Source organism: Pleurodeles waltl, chromosome 3_1 (genome assembly GCF_031143425.1).
Source record: "Pleurodeles waltl isolate 20211129_DDA chromosome 3_1, aPleWal1.hap1.20221129, whole genome shotgun sequence".
Classification (NCBI taxonomy): Eukaryota; Metazoa; Chordata; class Amphibia; order Caudata; family Salamandridae; genus Pleurodeles; species Pleurodeles waltl.
The window spans coordinates 636,101,488-636,119,993 of record NC_090440.1 but is presented as its reverse complement, the minus strand read 5'-3'; positions in this window follow the sequence as shown (position 1 = coordinate 636,119,993).

The window sequence follows — 18,506 nt, the reverse complement described above, 5'->3', positions numbered from 1 at the left end:
CCAATGTGGCAGTGCGTAATTAGGGCAGTGAAATCCACGATGGGGCTGTGCATGGGGGCCCCTTCACTGCCCATGCAAGTGCATGGTCTGCGCAGGGCTCCCAGGGGGGCCCGGGTCACCCATTCCACCAGCCTTTCCCTGGCGGTGTAAACCGCCAAGAAAAGGGAGGAGGAATCGGACTCATAATCCGCAGGCAACCGCTGCTTGCAGCGCTGGCCTGTCGGGTCTGGTACACCGCCACTGTCAGGCTGCCTGGTGGCGGGAACCTGGTGTTGGCAGCATTTCCACCGTGGCGTTGTCGCCACGGTCATAATAGTGCGGGCGGACCACCACTACTGCGGTGGTCCGCCCAACACCATGAGCCTGGCGGTCCATGGAAACTTTACTTTTGGGGATACAACAATAAAAACGGATTGTGGCTGCGCTGCCTACTTCTTTGACTGCTTAACAGCTAAGAGTGGCTGTTCTTGCACGGGTTCATGTGGAGGAGTATCGATGAATGACATATATATATACAATATGAATATATATATATATATATATATAAAATTCATATGTGATCTCCAGACGGGGTCTCCAACCCTGCAGGGCGGCCTCAGCGTGATAGGTGGTGAATCCTTTGTAACAGCAAAACAAAACGAAATGCTGAGGCCCAGTTCCAGTCAAATTCAAAGCCTTATTTCAAATTAAAATAGCAGGTCCCCAGAGTCTTGACACATTTCAGCTAAAAAGTCCTAATCATAGGTAAGCTGTTTCAGCTGTTTGTGAAGCAAGTGCTTTTAAATCCAACGTCATGTGACTTCTTAATAGCATACATCTCCCATAATGCACTGATAGTATTGGTTTTTCTACTACAGAGTATATTTCACATTCTTGCTAAAATAGCATTTTGCAAACTCTGTAATTCCAATCAACTTCAATATCCCAGTGCTTCAAATGTCATCATACATTGGTCACGTTTTCCAATACAGTACTTGTACTCTTCTGAAGAATTCACTTTACCGGAGCTGCTGCCATCATTATTTCACGAGGCACATGAAAGTCTGAAGCTTCTAAAAGAAATGTCAGATCCCTGTCCTTCATCCCTTTCTCATCTCTGCTTGTACATATTTTGGGATAAATGCCCTTTACTCATGCTGAGCCATGCGGGTCGTGCCTCCACTAATCAACATGAAATCCATATGTAATCTCCAGACAGGGCCTCCAACCCTGCAGGGCGGCCTCGGCGTGATAGGTGGAGAATTCTATTGTAACAGCAAAACAAAACAAAATGTAGATATATATAATAAATCATAACTAATACATATTTACATATTTAATCTATTTTCATAATGTATTTATACAGAATTGCGAATATATAGTACATTTAAAATTTGGAACAATATTAAAACAAACAACAATGACAGTATTATTTTCAAAATGTGAATAAAACATAAAGATAGAAAGTTTCAAAGAAAAGTGCAATAACAATAAATGTATTAAAATAAAAATGTGTAGTAAAATTATATTTACAAAATGTTTCAATTATTGAATTTAAATTCTTAAGAAGTCACTTTTCCAAAATTTCTATATTTAAAATAATTATTGTATTATTTACAATAAGAACACTGTTCATGAAAATTAATTTTAATTAATTATTTATTTTATTTAATCCAAAATAATACTTTCAAAATACATTTATTATTTTTACAATAGAAAATTTAAATATCAAAATAAAAACATACATTGCATTTAATTAACTTGTTCACTTTTAAAAAAATCAACCCAACCTTATCACCTAAAAACTCAACGTCACCACTAACTAAAATTACATATACGTTCATTTTACACATCAATACAACTGAAAATAAAAATGTCAAACATTTCATGAATAAGTTGCCTTACTAAACTCACAAATCCAAAAAAATTACTCAAATCATAAAATCAAAAACATTACAGTAAAATACATACAAAATAACAATTACAAACAATATTGCATACAACAGTAGTTTCCAAAAGAACATTTACATAATATTAAAAATAACACATACCCATGATATTTTTGACATTTTGATATTCGTGACACAATTTTATGTATCACAATATTTTTGTTCAGTATTATGTCCAATCACTTATAACAGCTAGGGACACATATACCAGTCATCTTATTACCAAAACCTTTCTTTTGGTGAGCAGATGGGAATGAGAACCTTTCCCCTGTGAACTATTTTGGGGGCCTTGAGAGAACTCCATCTTGTTTTTATCTCCTTCCTCTTTCTTCTGCCGGAAATTGTGGCCACCCTTTTTTAAATCCCCCAGATGCCTTTTGAGACACCCTAGTACGGACCTAGACATCTGCATCCTCAGCAAGCTTCCTCGGGTCAGTAAGTCTGCTATCCACCAGGTGCTGGAGCAGCTTGAGTAAACAAGTATTGAGCATGTGTTCCCTCAAAATCAAGTTGTACAGCCCAGTTTAATAATCAACTTTGCTGCCCCTCACAGAGCCATTCAGTCCCTTGCTGGAAGAGTGTAGGAAATACACTAGTTTGAGAATTTGTGGCTATCCCTGAACCTCTGACTGCATTTCTCAGAGGTCATTCCAAATTTTGCAAGAAGTATGGCTTTCATGGGTGCTTGCCTTTTCTGGTCACGTGCCTCGTGTGTAGGATATGTGTCTGTACCACAGTGGGCATGTGTTTTCATAAGTAACCCCAACCTTGTATTCTTCTGAATTCTTGAGTACCTTCAGAGCTACTTCATATGCAGAAAATTACTTGTTTATATCATCTCCTACCAAACAATTGGGCACTTGCTCTTCTGGTGTGTGGACCCTCACCTCTCCAATGGACACTCGATGCATGCTGCCACCAATGTCGCTGGACTCTGCTCGCTTAGCACTGATGACTAGTTCTCTAAGACTGGGCTCATGGGCCATTCTTCTCTTCTTCATGGCAAGTCCCTCCCTGGCCAAGACTTCAGCCTTTCTATCATGTGCTTTCAGCTTTATCTTGCGCAGCTGAAGTTTGAGCTCCCTTTTCAACTTCCTGTCCTCTAGCTCCTCTTGGGACAGTACCCTGGCAGACACATTGCTACCCACCTTAACCTGAGCATCATGGGCATCTGATGGGGTTAAATCAGGCTCTCATTGTACCTCAGGACCCAGGGGTGGGTCCTCAATCGCCTCATCATCTTCTGAGAGTAGTTCCCAATCCTTATCATCTTCCTCTGGGGTGTTCTGTCATCTCTGAACTTCCTCAAAACTTCTGAGGGCTACCCTGAGATCTAGTGCGGTAACCTTTCTGCCTGCTTTCAGCCACTTTACCTTGCAGTTTCAGCAGCTCAGCCCTGCTGAGAGTATCAAAGTTGAGCAGATCAATCTTCATTGTATAAAAAGAAAGGTAGGGCTCTTAAATTTAGAAAAGGTGTGAAAACATCCTATAGCATCTAGGAAGAGGTCCACTCTTGTGCCAATTCATTTATCTGGGATTTTTGTGTACACACAACACTGAATGGCACTGCAGAAACACAAGTCCTGATCCACACCCCTGAAAGCCAATGTGAGAAATTGGGCTGTTGAATGAATACGGGGCTTTGTAGCTCCCTGTGGCTCTAAACAGTCTAGCCCTTTGAATCACTCTGGTAGTTCTGGGCTCAGGTGCTGAAACTTGGCTCAAGCAGCAGTCATGGCCTCTGAAGTTTCAAGGCAGGCTCTAGGAAGCAAAGCAGTATTGTGTAGTACACAGAAGGCCACAGCAGCAGGAAGTCTTCTACATTTTTCCACACTTCCAGAATGTGAACTGAAGCACGGATCCAAGAGCTCTTTTTATACCTGTTGCTTTCTTTGAAGTAGGAGGAGTTTCTAGAGATTTCTTTTAGAAGTGGCTGACATTTTCTTACTCACCTTCCCTGAATCCAAGCTAGCTGCAGGGACAATGCAATGGTGGCAATTCTATTTTATCAAGGCAAAGCACAGCCTATTCAGTTGCAAGTGGGGCTCCGCCTAGCTCTGTCCCCCATCTAGCAAATGGTCCATACAGGCACACCTACTCTCTCTGTTGTATGACTGTGTGGGAGGAATTCACAAAGTCTAAATGCCAACTACACCCAGTCATGTGACTTAGTAGAGTCTGCAGGCACTGAATGGCACAGGGCAGGAAATGCCAACAATATAAATGTGGCAAATGAAATATGTATCTGTCCCCAGTCAAAAGTAGCACTTTTTAAATGTAATAAGGCAAAACATACTACGGGACAGAAAGGCCTCACAATAGTAAAAGAATAATGTAGGAGTTTTTCACTACAGTGACATGTAAAGCTGAAAAGTACATGTCCAATCTTTTACTTAGATTGCACCCTGTCCTATGCAATAAAAGAGGAGTTTAAGGCTTGGCAATTGAATATATCGAAAATTCAAATTGCCACTTTAAAACTGAATTTTGGCTGTAGTGGCAGGTTTGGGACATATTGTAAGGGGGTAATTAAGTGGATGACACACAAACGCTTCAGGTAATTCTGGTTAGTGCTAGGAAACTGTTAGACTTGGCATCCTTGTCGTGGTCTCCCTCTCACTTTCTGCCTCTGCGTCCAAGGTTGTTTCTGTGTGCTGGGCTCTGTTTTTGCTGTTTTGTTTGCTCTGGACACTTTACCACTGCTGACCAGTACTAAAGTGTAAGTGTTCCCTATGTAAATTAGATGTGTATTTGGCTTTCCATGATTGGCATATTGGATTTACTAGTAAGTCCCTAATAACGTGCACTAGAGCTGCCTAGGGCCTGCAAATCAAATTCTACTAGTGGACCTGCAACACTGGTTGTGCCACCCACATGAGTAGCCCTGTAAACATGGCTGAGACCTGCCACTGCAGTGTTTGTGTGTGCAGTTTTAAACTGTCAATTGTATCTAAGAAACCCCTTAGGTAGGCTCTAGGTAGCCCCATGTGCAGTGTATATTAAAGGTGTGACCTGTGCTGATGTGTTTTACATTTCCTAACAGTGAAATACTGCTAAATTAAGTTTTCACTGTTGCAAGGCCTATCTCTCTCATAGGTTAACATGGGGGCTGTGTTTCTTTTTAGATTGTTAGTTTGAAATGCCACTTTTAGAAAGTAGGCATTTTCTTGCTTAAACCATTCTGTGACTCTGCTTGTTCGTGAATTGCCTGTCTGGGTCAGACTGACAGTTGGGCTGTTTGTGAATCCCCTCTAGACAGTGACACAAAGGGAGCTGGGTTGTAGCCTGCATATCCTGATAAGCCCTCTGAGCTAGAGGGAAGGGGAGGAGTGGCCACCTACACCTGAATGGGCTCTGCCTGCCCTCACATTTCCTAACAGTGAAATACTTTTAAATTCAGTTTTCAATGTTGCAAGGCCTATCTCTCTCATAGGTTAACATGGGGGCTGCCTTTAAATATTATTAAAGTGCAGAATCCCTTTGGGGGCTGATAGAAATATGGAGTTTGGAGGCTTTGAACTCACAATTTAAAACCACATCTTTTAGTAAAGTTGTTTTTTAGATTGTTAGTTTGAAATGCCACTTTTGGAATTTAGGCATTTTCTGGCTTAAACCATTCTGTGACTCTGCTTGGTTGTGAATTGCCTGTCTGGGTCAGACTGACAGTTGGGCTGTTTGTGAATCCCCTCTAGACAGTGACACATAGGGAGCTGGGGTGTAGCATGCCTATCCTGATAAGCCATCTGAGCTGGAGGGGAGGGGAGGCATGGTCACCTACACCTGAATGGCCTTTGCCTGCCCTCACACAATGCAGTCTCCAACCCCCTGGAGTGTGTCTGGGGCCTGCTCTGGGCAAGGCAGGATTTAATAAACAAGAGAGGCTTCCCTTTGAAGTTTGCCACCTTCAAAGGCAGAAAGAGGTATAAGTATTGGACCGAAACCCCCTGAAAATCAGATTACTTCTGGAATCAAGAGAGAAGACCTGGAAAGCTAGAGGAAGAGTACTACCCATTTGCCTGTGACTGTGCTTTGCTGGGTTGGCCTGCAGCAGCTGCCTTTGCCTGAGAGAGGACAAAGACGGACTTTTGTGTGAATTCCCACTGGTGAAGAATCTCCGAGAGCTTGAACTGAGCTTGCCTCCTGTTCTTGAAGTCTCAGGAACATCAAACACTTCTCTCTGACAGCACCTGGACACACTGCTGAGACTCCTGCCCTGCCATGTGGTTCTATAAGCTGTCTCTGGGCCCTTGAAAGGTGAAGCTAGTGGAAAAGGACAGAAATCCACAACCAGACCGCCTTGTGGGGAAACTTTTGACTCACCATCCGCAATGCGGCTGATAAACGATGCCCTAACGCTCCACCTGCATCGTGGCTGGGAGAACCGCTAGTGCTTGCCGATAACGACGCAAGACCCACGCTGCATAATTTCCAAACACCGTGCAACTGGATTTTGAACGCAACATGACTGGGTATGAAAAATCAATGCAAAGTCTGCCCAGACCCGAGGTGCCCCTCTGGGAATCGAAGTATGGCTCTCTTGCGGGAGAGAGAAAACAACTCATGCCGTCTGGACCGGAGAAGGAACGATGCGCAGTCTTGCTTGCGAATGAGAAATCAAAGCATCACTGGCCTTATTTGATGCACGCTCGCCTGTGTGTTTTCTTTTTTACGCTAACCAGGTACTTTGTGTAGCAACCGCGTTCTCACTGTTTCCTAAGGATTAAGGTCCCCATTCCAACCCTGGCTGTAAATCCCACTTACTGCCATGCAGAAGGCCGCCAACATACCGTGGCAGAAATCCGCTAAAGGTATTACGACCCACATCTCGTAATCCAACACAATACAGACACCCACACAAGTCCGCCACAACAAAGGTCAGTGATAAACTGGCGATAGCAAAACCTACACCTTCATGCCAACAGGAATACATCCACAGTATCACGACCCACGAATCAACGCAGCAGTCTTTCAACCGTGGTAATCCATTGGCGGTACACACCGCCACGCTCAAAATACACACACATTTATAAAACACAACCACATTGGACAATTCCAAATACACACACCTGATACACATACACACACCACACCCTCACACTCATACCACTATAAAACACCCACCCACAAACCCTTACAACAAAATCTTTTAAAAAAGCATAGAGAGAGAGAATAGCAAACACAACCCCAGCATCCACAGGCACACAACACCATCCCTCATACAACATTCACGCACCTCAAAGAACACACACCAACACATCACACAGCACAACAAACAGCACCTCACACATCACCCACACCACATTATGGCCCCTCAAAGACAGCCCAGGTTCTCTGAGGAGGAGCTCAGGGTCATGGTGGAGGAAATCATCCGGGTAGAGCCACAGCTTTTTGGATCACAGGTGCAGCAGACATCCATTGCTAGGAAGATTTAGCTATGGCGGAGAATCTTGGACAGGGTCAACGCAGTGGGACAGCACCCCAGAACACAGGATGACATCAGGGGGAGTGGTGCTAAAGGTGCACAGATTGCCCAAATCCAAAACTTGGTACTGATTTTTTATATTTACAAATAAGTGCTCTGAGAACAGAGAAGAGACCATGGCCTGTCTCCTTGCCCATTTGTCCAATGTGCATCACTAGTCGACCTGACTTTGGCTTAGCTCCAGCCGTATCCTTTTTGCAGCAGTAAATACAGTTCAGCGACTCTTTGCAGAAAGAGTACCCAGCCTCGTGGATCCCTCAGCTTCATCCCTCTGGTGATCTTCGACTTCTAAAAAAGAGGCCTTGGTGCATATATGTGGGAGGCTTGCACCACTGTACCATCAACATTTGTAATGCTCCTGCTGTGCAAGCAGTACTCAAAATCTACGAGACAGTGCATTTGCCCAAATGCATCTTATTTTAGATTTGAGTCATCTAAATGCCTCACCACAACCAGGTGCGCCATGGAGAAATTAATATATGCACTGTAGGCCTCCCTGTAGAAAGTCACTGAAAACTAGTGCAGTGATATTTATGGCTTTGGCAATGTGTGCAGCAATGTGTGGATTCGGTACAAAAAGTCCAAATGTGCCAAATTTTCCTGCATATTTCTGCATAGCAAATGACAGAGTGGCTGTGCTATTTAAACCTTAACTTCCAAAAACACTTTGGCAAGCTCAACTATTCCATGGAGGTCGTCATTTTGCAAGTAGGAGCAGTGAATAGACCACCACCACGTAGGCAGTGAAGGAGTAGGGAGACTGTCTTCTGCCAGCGACTCTCCCTCATCAATCTCAGGGAGTATGAGGAGATCGAATTCCATAGGCTCAGGAGACAACCCATATTAGAATTGCTCCAGAAGATTGGTCAAGGTCTGCTGCCACCAACTGCCAGGCCCACCAACATTCCTCCCAAGATGAAACTGATGGCTGTGCTATACATGGTGGCCTCCAGGTCACAGCAGCAGGAGTGAGAAGAATATCCCGGGCATCTTTTTCTGCATTCTTGCCTACTGTCCTGGATGCCATCATTCACCAGACACCACAGTACCTCCTCTTGCCCAAGACATAACAACAACAACAGCTGTAGACCAAGCAAGACTTCTATGCAATTGCAGGGCTTCCATGTGTCTTGGGGGCTGTGTACTAAATAAATGTGCAATTGGTTCCCCCAGATGAAACAGTAAACCTGCTTTGTAATTGGAAACACATACAATGCATCAACGTCTAGATCATTGTGGATCATCTGTGAAAGCTCACCAATGTGCTAGCAAAATACCCAGGGAGCGCACATGATGCATATATCTTCAGGCACAGCACCATAAATGAGCATTTCCTGAATGGGTGATAATGGAATGGCCTACTTGTTGGTAAGTAAATCTAAACTATACAATACACCAACTAAAGTGTAAAAATGTATGACAGAATAGCCACATCTGTGTCTGTTGATGGAGCTTCGGCCATCTTTACAAGGGGCGTGCCTCAAACTTGTATCATGGTGCATGCACAATGCAATTCCATAACTCTGATATGTCAAGGCACACAAAGGACGATTGGATGGCTTTCTATGGCAAAGCATGTGGGTAAATGCAACCCTGTGCAAACTGCTGTGTTGCTTCTGTGTGTGCAAGGGAGATGCCCTGTGTGTGTTGTGTTGGTGTTTCTATCAAACCGCCATGGTTAATGACGTATGTCATCTATACCAAACAAGGGAAACCTGGAAATGTATCCAAAAAATAGTGCCCCCAAAAGGATGTGTAAGAAGGATGAATAACTGTAGTCCCTGAAGCCACTACTGCTTACTATGTGTGCTTTATTCTGTGGCCCACATACATAGTTGACTATGCCTCTAACGGTTATAAATGTGCAGGAATGTGTCTTTTCCTGCACAAAGTAATCTGCATGCAACACAGGCACCCTTGCACCATGGTGCAAGGGTGCCTATGTTTGTGCTAGGCAGCCCATTGTGTGCCATTGCAGGGTGAAAGGGCAGGAAAGTTCTATGTGGCCAAAATACTGTACAACATTGCTCTTTGCCAGTGATGAAGTGCTGTGTATATAGGTGTCTTAATGCACTGCACTGTGCCACCTTCCAACATTTCTGACCCCTAGTGTCATGTACACATAGTAGGAACAACATACACCAGGATGACCCTAATGATTTCACATACTGACATTCCTATACTAATCTGCCTTTGTCAGAATCTACAGATCATCTGTGAGCAGTATTGTGTCACTCCACTCTGAATGAATGGAACTACACCATCTGTACTGGTTAAGGAATCACCTCAAAATCAATGCAAATGCCAAGAAAAGTCCATATGAGCAAAAAGGATACACAATAAATAATTGTGAGAAGATGTACCTACTCTTGGGATCAGTCAAATGTCCACATTTGTAATGGTGTGATAACAAATACTATCATAATGAATAAGTGTGTCACACAGGCAAGTATACTGTTACAGGACCAACACCTGGAAGTACTTTATGCAAAGATCATGTGTGGCATGAGAGTGTATGCCCCAGAAATGTTCCAAATTCTATATTATGTAACTTTATCACACCAACAGTACAAAACATATAAATGTCTCACCCATACTGACAGTGTAAGAACACCCATAAACGTAGGCCAAGATGTATGCTTTTTGAAGCACAACTTTAATGCCACTCGGGCACTATATTTATACTATGACGCTGGGTGGAGCTAAAAATAGTTTAGAGTCATTTTTTCCAATGTTATCCTTGCACCTGGTCGTAAGGCAAAATGACGTAAATGGGGGAATTGCAAAATGGAACTGCACCAAACACAGACGCTAAAGGAAAAAAAAAGTGCAAAGGAGCCCAAAATGGATCCAGGAAGGCAGGAGAGACGCCAGTGAAACCCCTTTCAACCAGTAACCAGTCAGGAGGACACAGACAAGACCCAGGGGAGGGTGAAGAAAAAGAGGAAGTGTTGTTTCAGCACAGAGGAGCATGAAATACTGGTGAGAGAGGTGACGGAGCATCTAAATCAACTCTTCTTCACCTCAAAATTGCCAATTAGAAGGAGAGAGGCAATCTGGCAGCAGATTATGGATAAGATCAAGTGCGGCAGAGGTCAGGAGAACTGTGACTGAGTGCAAGAAACGCTAGCATGACTGCAAAAGGACAAAGGAAAAAATGTCACAGCACAGGAAGGAAGCACTGCAAACTGAAGGTGGGAGTCCAGCACCACAAGAAGACTTGACAGCACATGGGCTTGATGGCATGTTTAATCACTGTGCCACTAGTTGTGACATCACAATATCCCTTGCATATAGTCACATCAACATCACCAACATGACCAAGTCCTCAAAGACCAGGTAGTCAGTCAACACCATTCCTGGGTAACTTCATAGTGGTGTCCCTTGCAGTAACACCTTGCCACTGCCTTGCCTCATTGCCAAAACGCATGTGTGTTGCATCTCACAGCACACGTGTAATTGCAACTGTCCCAACAGTCCCCAGGCATGTGCCGGTAGCACCACCACACCATACATAGACAACACATTCACATGAGGCAGCCATCCCGAACATCATGCAGTCAGGGTGCCCTCTGGGTCCATGGAACAATGAGCTCAACAGGTGCTGGGGGAATAGTAGGCTGGGCCTGTCTCATTGGTAACATGCCACTACCCAGACCAACTAAACTGACGTTGTGCTGAACAACACATCTTGATGCTGAACTGAAATGTGCCACTACAGAAAATATGTACCACAGATAGCAAACAGTAGGTCACAACAGTCACAGGCTGAGCCCACAACTACTCTGACACATCCATGTCAGACAGATGGGAATAGTGAAATAAATACACACATACAACACATGAGGTAGGACTGTGAACATAATGGTAGTTAATTCCACATCAACAGGCGGGGGACGGTGCATGGGCAAGTCCGGTGTTTGTAAGACTGCCAGTGCAGTGTACCCTTTGCCCTTGGCAGTATGACTCACACTTTGGGATGGCAGCTGAAAATCTGTCTGCTCATGGTAGCTCTGTGGGGCACTTAGTAAACATTGTTGATGGATCAAATAGAGTCAGTGACAGTTTTGGCCTGCATTTGGGTGTAACAGGACACGCTGCACTCAGCCCTGCGAATCAGGCAGTAGAAAGGGCAAAGGGACAGGGTATGGGACCCCCTGCACTGCCTATGCCAAGTGCATGGGCTGTACAGGGGCACCCAGGACCACACCACATCTCCAATAACCATCTCATGGGGGTTACACAACCATGCAAAGGCTGGTGGAAAAGCAGAAACAGTCTATAAGCTGCTAGTAACCTGCCATGTCCAGGCAATTGACCCATGGAACATTCCACCTTGACAACAGCTGCCACTACCACCTGTGATGTTGGGGGTGGTCAAATACACAATGACAGTCAGATGCTCCTTGGACTGATGCACATGAAATGAGAACTTGCTTCAGGCCCTGACCCAAGTACAACTCCTGTTAAATGACTGTGTCCATAGACTCATTTACCATCAGGCACAGTCACATACAGAATGATGTACACAGCAGAAATGTCATACCCATACTGCCCATCCCTGGGTTCAACCCTTTTCTTTTTGTCAAATGAGCTGTATTGTCACTTGCTGCACTCATATATCATAGTGCAAGGAGGGCTGCATTGAGGGGAAGGACATAGGTGTTTAGTAAGGCAAATAACTTACAGGGACAGGAGTTGAAACTGAACTCTGCCAGGTCCATGAGTGCCATGCAATGTAGCACACAAACACAAACACCATTGGGAACCATCAATGGCACAGTGTCCTGACAATACCATCCCTGGGGTGGTGCAAGGTCTCAGCACAGCATGGGTGTATGTGAAACATGTAAGACTGTGACAGGTGAAAATTGCCATGTGTGGTGCTGTGGCATGAGCACAGCAATACCCACTGCAAGGCCTCAACAGGCAAATTAATGCAAAGGGAGGGTAGAACTTGAAAAGACGGTGTCAAGCCACAAAAGGGATAGACAACACACTTGGAAGGCATGATGCAGCCAATTGTGCCAACTGGGCTTCAATTTATGTGACATGCAGGTGGGGCATGGGGCTGTAGACTGCAGCTCCGATGTACAGGAACAATCCTTTGGAACTAAGGGCCGTATCATAGGCCCCTAGCACCACAGAAGCGTCTCTTCCAGTGACACTCCTGTGGCGCTAAGCACTGCGCTGTATTGACAAGGTGGCGTTAAGCCACTTTTTGAGGCTTAATGTCGCCTTGTAAATACGGAACCTTCCTGATCATCACTTTACCTGGAAGGTGGTGCAATGGGTGTTACTGTGGGCATGTCACAGCAACACCCATTGCATTTTGATGCTGCCTCAGATATATGGAATTGTGTCAACTTGAGGCAGGTCCAAAACTCTTACGCCAGCCCCAGGGGTGGTATTAGCAGAGTGCAAGGAGGAGGAATACATTTATACCTCCTCCTTTTCTGTTTTTCCAATGTGTGCTGCATTCTGCAACATGCATAGGAAGAGCAAAATGGCAGAAAAGATTGTTTATGTGCATGAAGGTGTTCCTTCTTGCACATAAACAATCATATGTAAATGACACTTTGTCCCTCATTACAACCCTGGAGGTCTTTGCCAGGGTTGAATTGGCGATCGTACTGCCAACAGGCTGGTGGTACAAGTCGCCATATTTTGACTTCGGCGGTAGCCCCGCGGTCACACCGTCGGGACCGGCGGTTTTCCGCCATCGTTGTCCCGGCGGTTATAATCCGCCAAGGCAGCGCTGCCCTGGGGATTATGACTCCCTTTCCCGCCAGCCTGTCCATGGCGGTAGAGACCGACACGGAAAGGCTGGTGGGAAGGGGAGTCGCGGGGCCCCCAGGCACAGCTCTGTCACAATTTTCACTGTCTGCCTGGCAGACAATGAAAAGCACGATGGGTGCTGCTGCACCTGCTAAACTGCCACATTACCGCCACCTCCATTAGGAGCTGGCGGCAATGTTACACCCCATATCCCCGCTGGCCCAGCGGGGATGTCCAAATGCGGCCGTCGGGGTTCCGGCTGCATGGGCGGCTGCCTGGCGGTACAACCTTGGCGGTCGGACTCGTCCGACCGCCAAAGTTGTAATGAGGGCCTTTGTCTCTTCTGTGTGTTTTGCTTTCTACAGCTCACACAGAAGTGCCAAAGCACCATTAGTGATTGTTAAAGTGTAGAAAGGGACACCTTTACGCACATAAACAATCACACCCCTCAATGCATACATCCTTGAACGATGGTGCAAGGATGCCTGCGTTAACCCTGGCAGCTGAATTTTGCACAGGCATGGGGGACAACACAGGGGTGCCCTGTATTCACTTACATATGGCGTATACTTCTTTTACCAAAGTGAAGCAGCGCTGACATATTTCGCACAGCACCTCGCTGCACCACTTTTACATAAATATGGCCCTAATATGACAATGAGCCTCAAATATCAAGTCAGTGACATGACTTGTCAACTGCCACAACACAAATAGACTGATTTTATACCATCTCTGAGGATAATGGCTCTCCTGCAGATCTGCCTCTCCTGGAGTACCCTGATGACCTTGATGACCAGCTGGCAACTATCAGCAAAGAGACCCTCCAAGATGTCCTTGTAAAGCTTCAGACAACACCTCCAGTCGCAAGAAGGAGTATTGATATAGCAGACATCACATAGGCCCCACAAAGCACCCCAATAGTACGACCTGCCAGCACCGACACAGCAGAGGACTCCGAGGACCCAGGCACAAGCTTTGAGAGGACAGTGGTAGGAGTCCTGCTGGAGCTGGCCAAGGAGGTGCAGGTGGGGATGCAAACTATGTCAGGCAGCCTTGAGGGGATGCGGACGTGGATGGTTACAGCAACAGAACAGACTGCAGCCAACCGATGCACAAACTCCCCAATGCTTGGAGTCCAGGAGTGCTGCCATGAGGGAGAGGCCACAGTAACTGCCCTCCCAAACTGGCAGAAGTGTGCTTGAGGACAAAATGGACTCCATCCACTGGGAAATGGTCTCCCTCAGGGCAGACATGGCTGCCTACCACAGGGATGTTGCAGCTATACTTAAAAATCAGCAGCTCCTCCTTGCTGCCGTGATGCCATATGTAGTGCCACAGATGGCAGCTGCCCGGAATTGGGAGTCCACATCTCCAACCACTGAAGTGTGTGTGGCCCCCTCTACCTCCCCACTACCACCATCAGGGGTAGAGGAGGCACCACACACATCGGAGAATGAAGATGTGGAACAGATCATCTTCACCCGTAGGAGTTCCCGGTAGCACCAGTCCATTCCACATGGGCAGTGTTTCCCTTTGTCCTGTGCTTGACATCATGCCAGTGTTAGCACTGTTGCAGATATGCACTCTTCTTCAACACACTCTTGACCTTTCTGCTATGGACTGCAATTGTCTCTAACTTTTCAATTGGCAATTTATCTTCCCTTGCACTGAACAACACTTTACCCAAACATGTCCCATGACATGTCCTTCAACCCTGGACTTGCGTTGTGTCACAATTGGATTGATTCCACCAATTGGGTCACAGACCTGGACATTGTAAATAGTGCACTATTACACTTGTTATTAAACACCACATAAACAACTAGCATGTTTTTGTGTGTTGTGACAGATCTACTATCCCTAGGATATGTGATGTGTGTAACATGTCTTAAGCCACAGAGTGTCAGTACAAGAGTGCATGAATGTGTGGGTACATATTTATGCACATAGTACCTACATGATGAGCGTCAATGCTGGTCTCATCCCCTACAAGCAATTCACTGAGGATCTAAAACATGTTGAACACATGTACGCTGCACCCACTACATACAGCAGAAATGGCTGTGAAACAGTTCTCAGGCAATGTCATAAGCTGGGAGTACCAGTAGAACACATTGGTGTGAAACAGAGGGACTCAACCTCATCTGTAATTGCCACTGGTCAGTTTAGCAGGAGAGGAATGAAATGTAGGCTGTTGTCAGATGTCCCACAGTGCCCAACATTCCAAAACAATACCCACACAATGACAGCTGAATTACCACACCTACCTGTCCTATACATGGTGAACATACTCACCTTGAGTGGTGGGTACACTGGATGGCAGATGCACAGAAAAGTAGATGTGTTGTAGCTGCCAATGTGACAGCTCAGTCATAAGAAGGTGATGAACATGTTAAGAGAGGGATCTGGATGCAGGACGAAGTACCTAGGACAACACACAATTTTCACTGTACACCCATGGGAAGACCCTGAGACCAAAGGATATGACACATGAAGTAAGGGAGTACCCAACATTTGTATTTTGATTTTAACAAAACTAATAATAATTATGAACAGCTATCCTTACCTAACCTATCCTATACATAACGCACAACAGACCCTAACTACTCTATGCTTCACTTATCTAACACATTTAACGACACACTCTAAACATTCGTCCCCCACCCCCTTATATCACAAGACGCATGTAGGACAACATAAACTAAACTACACATGTACTAACTATTACAAAACAAATAAATATATATATATATTTTTTTTGGTTAATTTTTTAATTATTTTTATAATTTTCTTTTTTTTATAAACACATAAAAGCCCCAGCATCACCCCCACCCACATAGTAAAATGTAAAATGTAGAAAACCCACCCCTAAACCTACATATCCTAACTAACCCACTAACCTATTCTAACCTACAACAAACCCCCTAATACCCACTAAAAATTCTAGAAAAATTAGGAGGGAGGGGCCAGAACTTGCGAAGAGTGACATCATGCCATTCAGAAGTTGGCCTTCTTGGGTTTCCTCTTCATGTACTTCAGAGTCTTTGTGTTCTTGGCCACCTCCTCCTCAATTGAGTCCAAATGTGAAGGACTTGTGTCACATCCCTCTGTAAGTTTCTGATGGCACTCATGTCGTGCCAGCAGGTGTGGTTGACTGTGGGACAGAAGTTGAGGGACAGCAGCTGGAGAAATTATGATGTTGGCAGCTGTGGCCCCCTACACAGCTGTGGTGCTTGGTCCACCCTGTGTAGGCAGTGTTGGTTCCTTTTGGCTGAATTCCCGCCACTCACCGGTAGATCACTCCGAGCGATAGCGGCGGGCCATCCTCCTGAACCGAAATTCCACTGCCAATATGTGCCAATAGCACACTGCCCTCTTCTGAAAGGCACTGAGTTTGTCAGTATTCTTGTTGGCAGCTGTTAAAATGAGACAGGCAACCATCAGTGTCAGCACTGTGTGGAGTATGTACAGATAATTAGATCACTATCGTTGAACTTTTTAGTTTATACAGGGGCATCCCCAATCTTTTTGCCTCCTGCCTCCTATTTTCTCTGACATGTTGCTGTTGGCCTTTGAACTCTGAGCACTTTATCACTGCTAATCAGTGCTAAACTGCTTATGCTTTCTGTGTAAATTGCATTGTTGATTGGTTTATCCAAGATTGGTATATTTAATTTACTAGTAAGTCCCTAGTAAATTGCACTAGAGGTGCCAGGGCCTGTAAATCAAATGCCACTAGAGGGCCGTCAGCACTGGTTGTGCCACCCACATAAGTAGCTCTGTAATCATGTCTCAGACCTGCCACTGCAGTGTCTGTGTGTGCAGTTTTAACTGTAAATTAGACTTGGCAAGTGTACCCACTTGCCAGGCATAAACCTTCCCTTTTCTTACATGTAAGACACTCCTAAGGTAGACCCTAGGTAGCCCCAAGGGCATGGTGCAGTGTATGGTTAAGGTAGGACATATAGGTGGTCATTACAACCCTGGCGGATGCTGTTAAAGCGGCTGTAAGACCGCCAACAGGCCAGTGGTAAAAAGTTAGCAATTACGGCTGTGGCGGAAACCGCCAACAAAGACAGCCACTTTAACACTCAGACTGCCACGGCGGTACAAACAAACAGCCCAATGGTCACCGCCAACAGACAGGTGGAGGACAATGTACCGCCCACACTATTATGACAGGCCAATCCACCACCTTTTCCGGGGCGGATACACCGCAGATAAAAACACGGCGGAAACAGGAATTTCGAAGGGAAAACTCTCACCTCTACACACTCCACGAGGAAGGAGGACATTACGGAGCTGGAACTCCAAATCCTACCTGTGATAGTTTTCCTGCTCCTGTACCAGGAACACCAATGCCGGTGGCGAAGACCACGGTGAGTACTGCACCTACGACACAGGGGAGGGGGGAGGGAAAAACAGCGACACACACATGCAACACCCCCACCCTCACCCACTACAACACACACACTAATACATATCTATATATTATAGTTACACCCTCAACCCCCCGGAAGAATGCAAAGACAAAAGGAAATTAGAGTAACTATTGTAATATATCAAAATGCAGTACGCAAAAATATACATGTATACACTATCAACAAAATATACACCAAGAATAGTAGTCCAGGTATTGCACCACTCATAGTCCGTGTACCACTGGGCCCAAAATGCATGGGCGAGGCCCACACACGATACCAGATCAAAACAGAGAGAACACTGCAGGGGCATCAGATAGAAATACAACAGGCACCTCAGGGGGAAGGGAAGGGGGGGCACCTCAGCCGGATGAGTGCACGACGCCAGATCAACGAGGGGGCTCCATGCCCATTGATGTACCCTGGGAGTGCAAAGCCACAGTCTCTCAAGTCTCTACAATGGGTGGGTTGCCCACTCTTCAATCCTGGGGAGTGCAAAGCCAAAGTCTCACAAGTGGATGACAGTCTCCACTGGTTCTGGAGGGGGCATTGTGCCCAGAGTGCATCATCCTGTGAAGGACAGAGGTAGTGGATGCATGTCTCCACTGGTTCTGGAGGGGGACTGGTGCCCAGAGTGCTTCATCCTGTGAAGGACAGACGGAGTGGATGCATGTCTCCACTGGTTCTGGAGGGGGACTGATGCCCAGAGTGCATCACGCACCCCGTCACGGTCCCAGTTGCGTCAGTGCCCCTGCCTCTCATGGGCTAGCGGTGGTTGAGTTGGCGGTGCATTGTTCAACGGTGCTTGAGTTGGCGGTGCCCTGTTCAGCGGTGCTTGAGTTGGCAGTGCCCTGTTCAGTGGTGCTTGATTTGGTGGTGCCCTGTACAGCGGTGCCC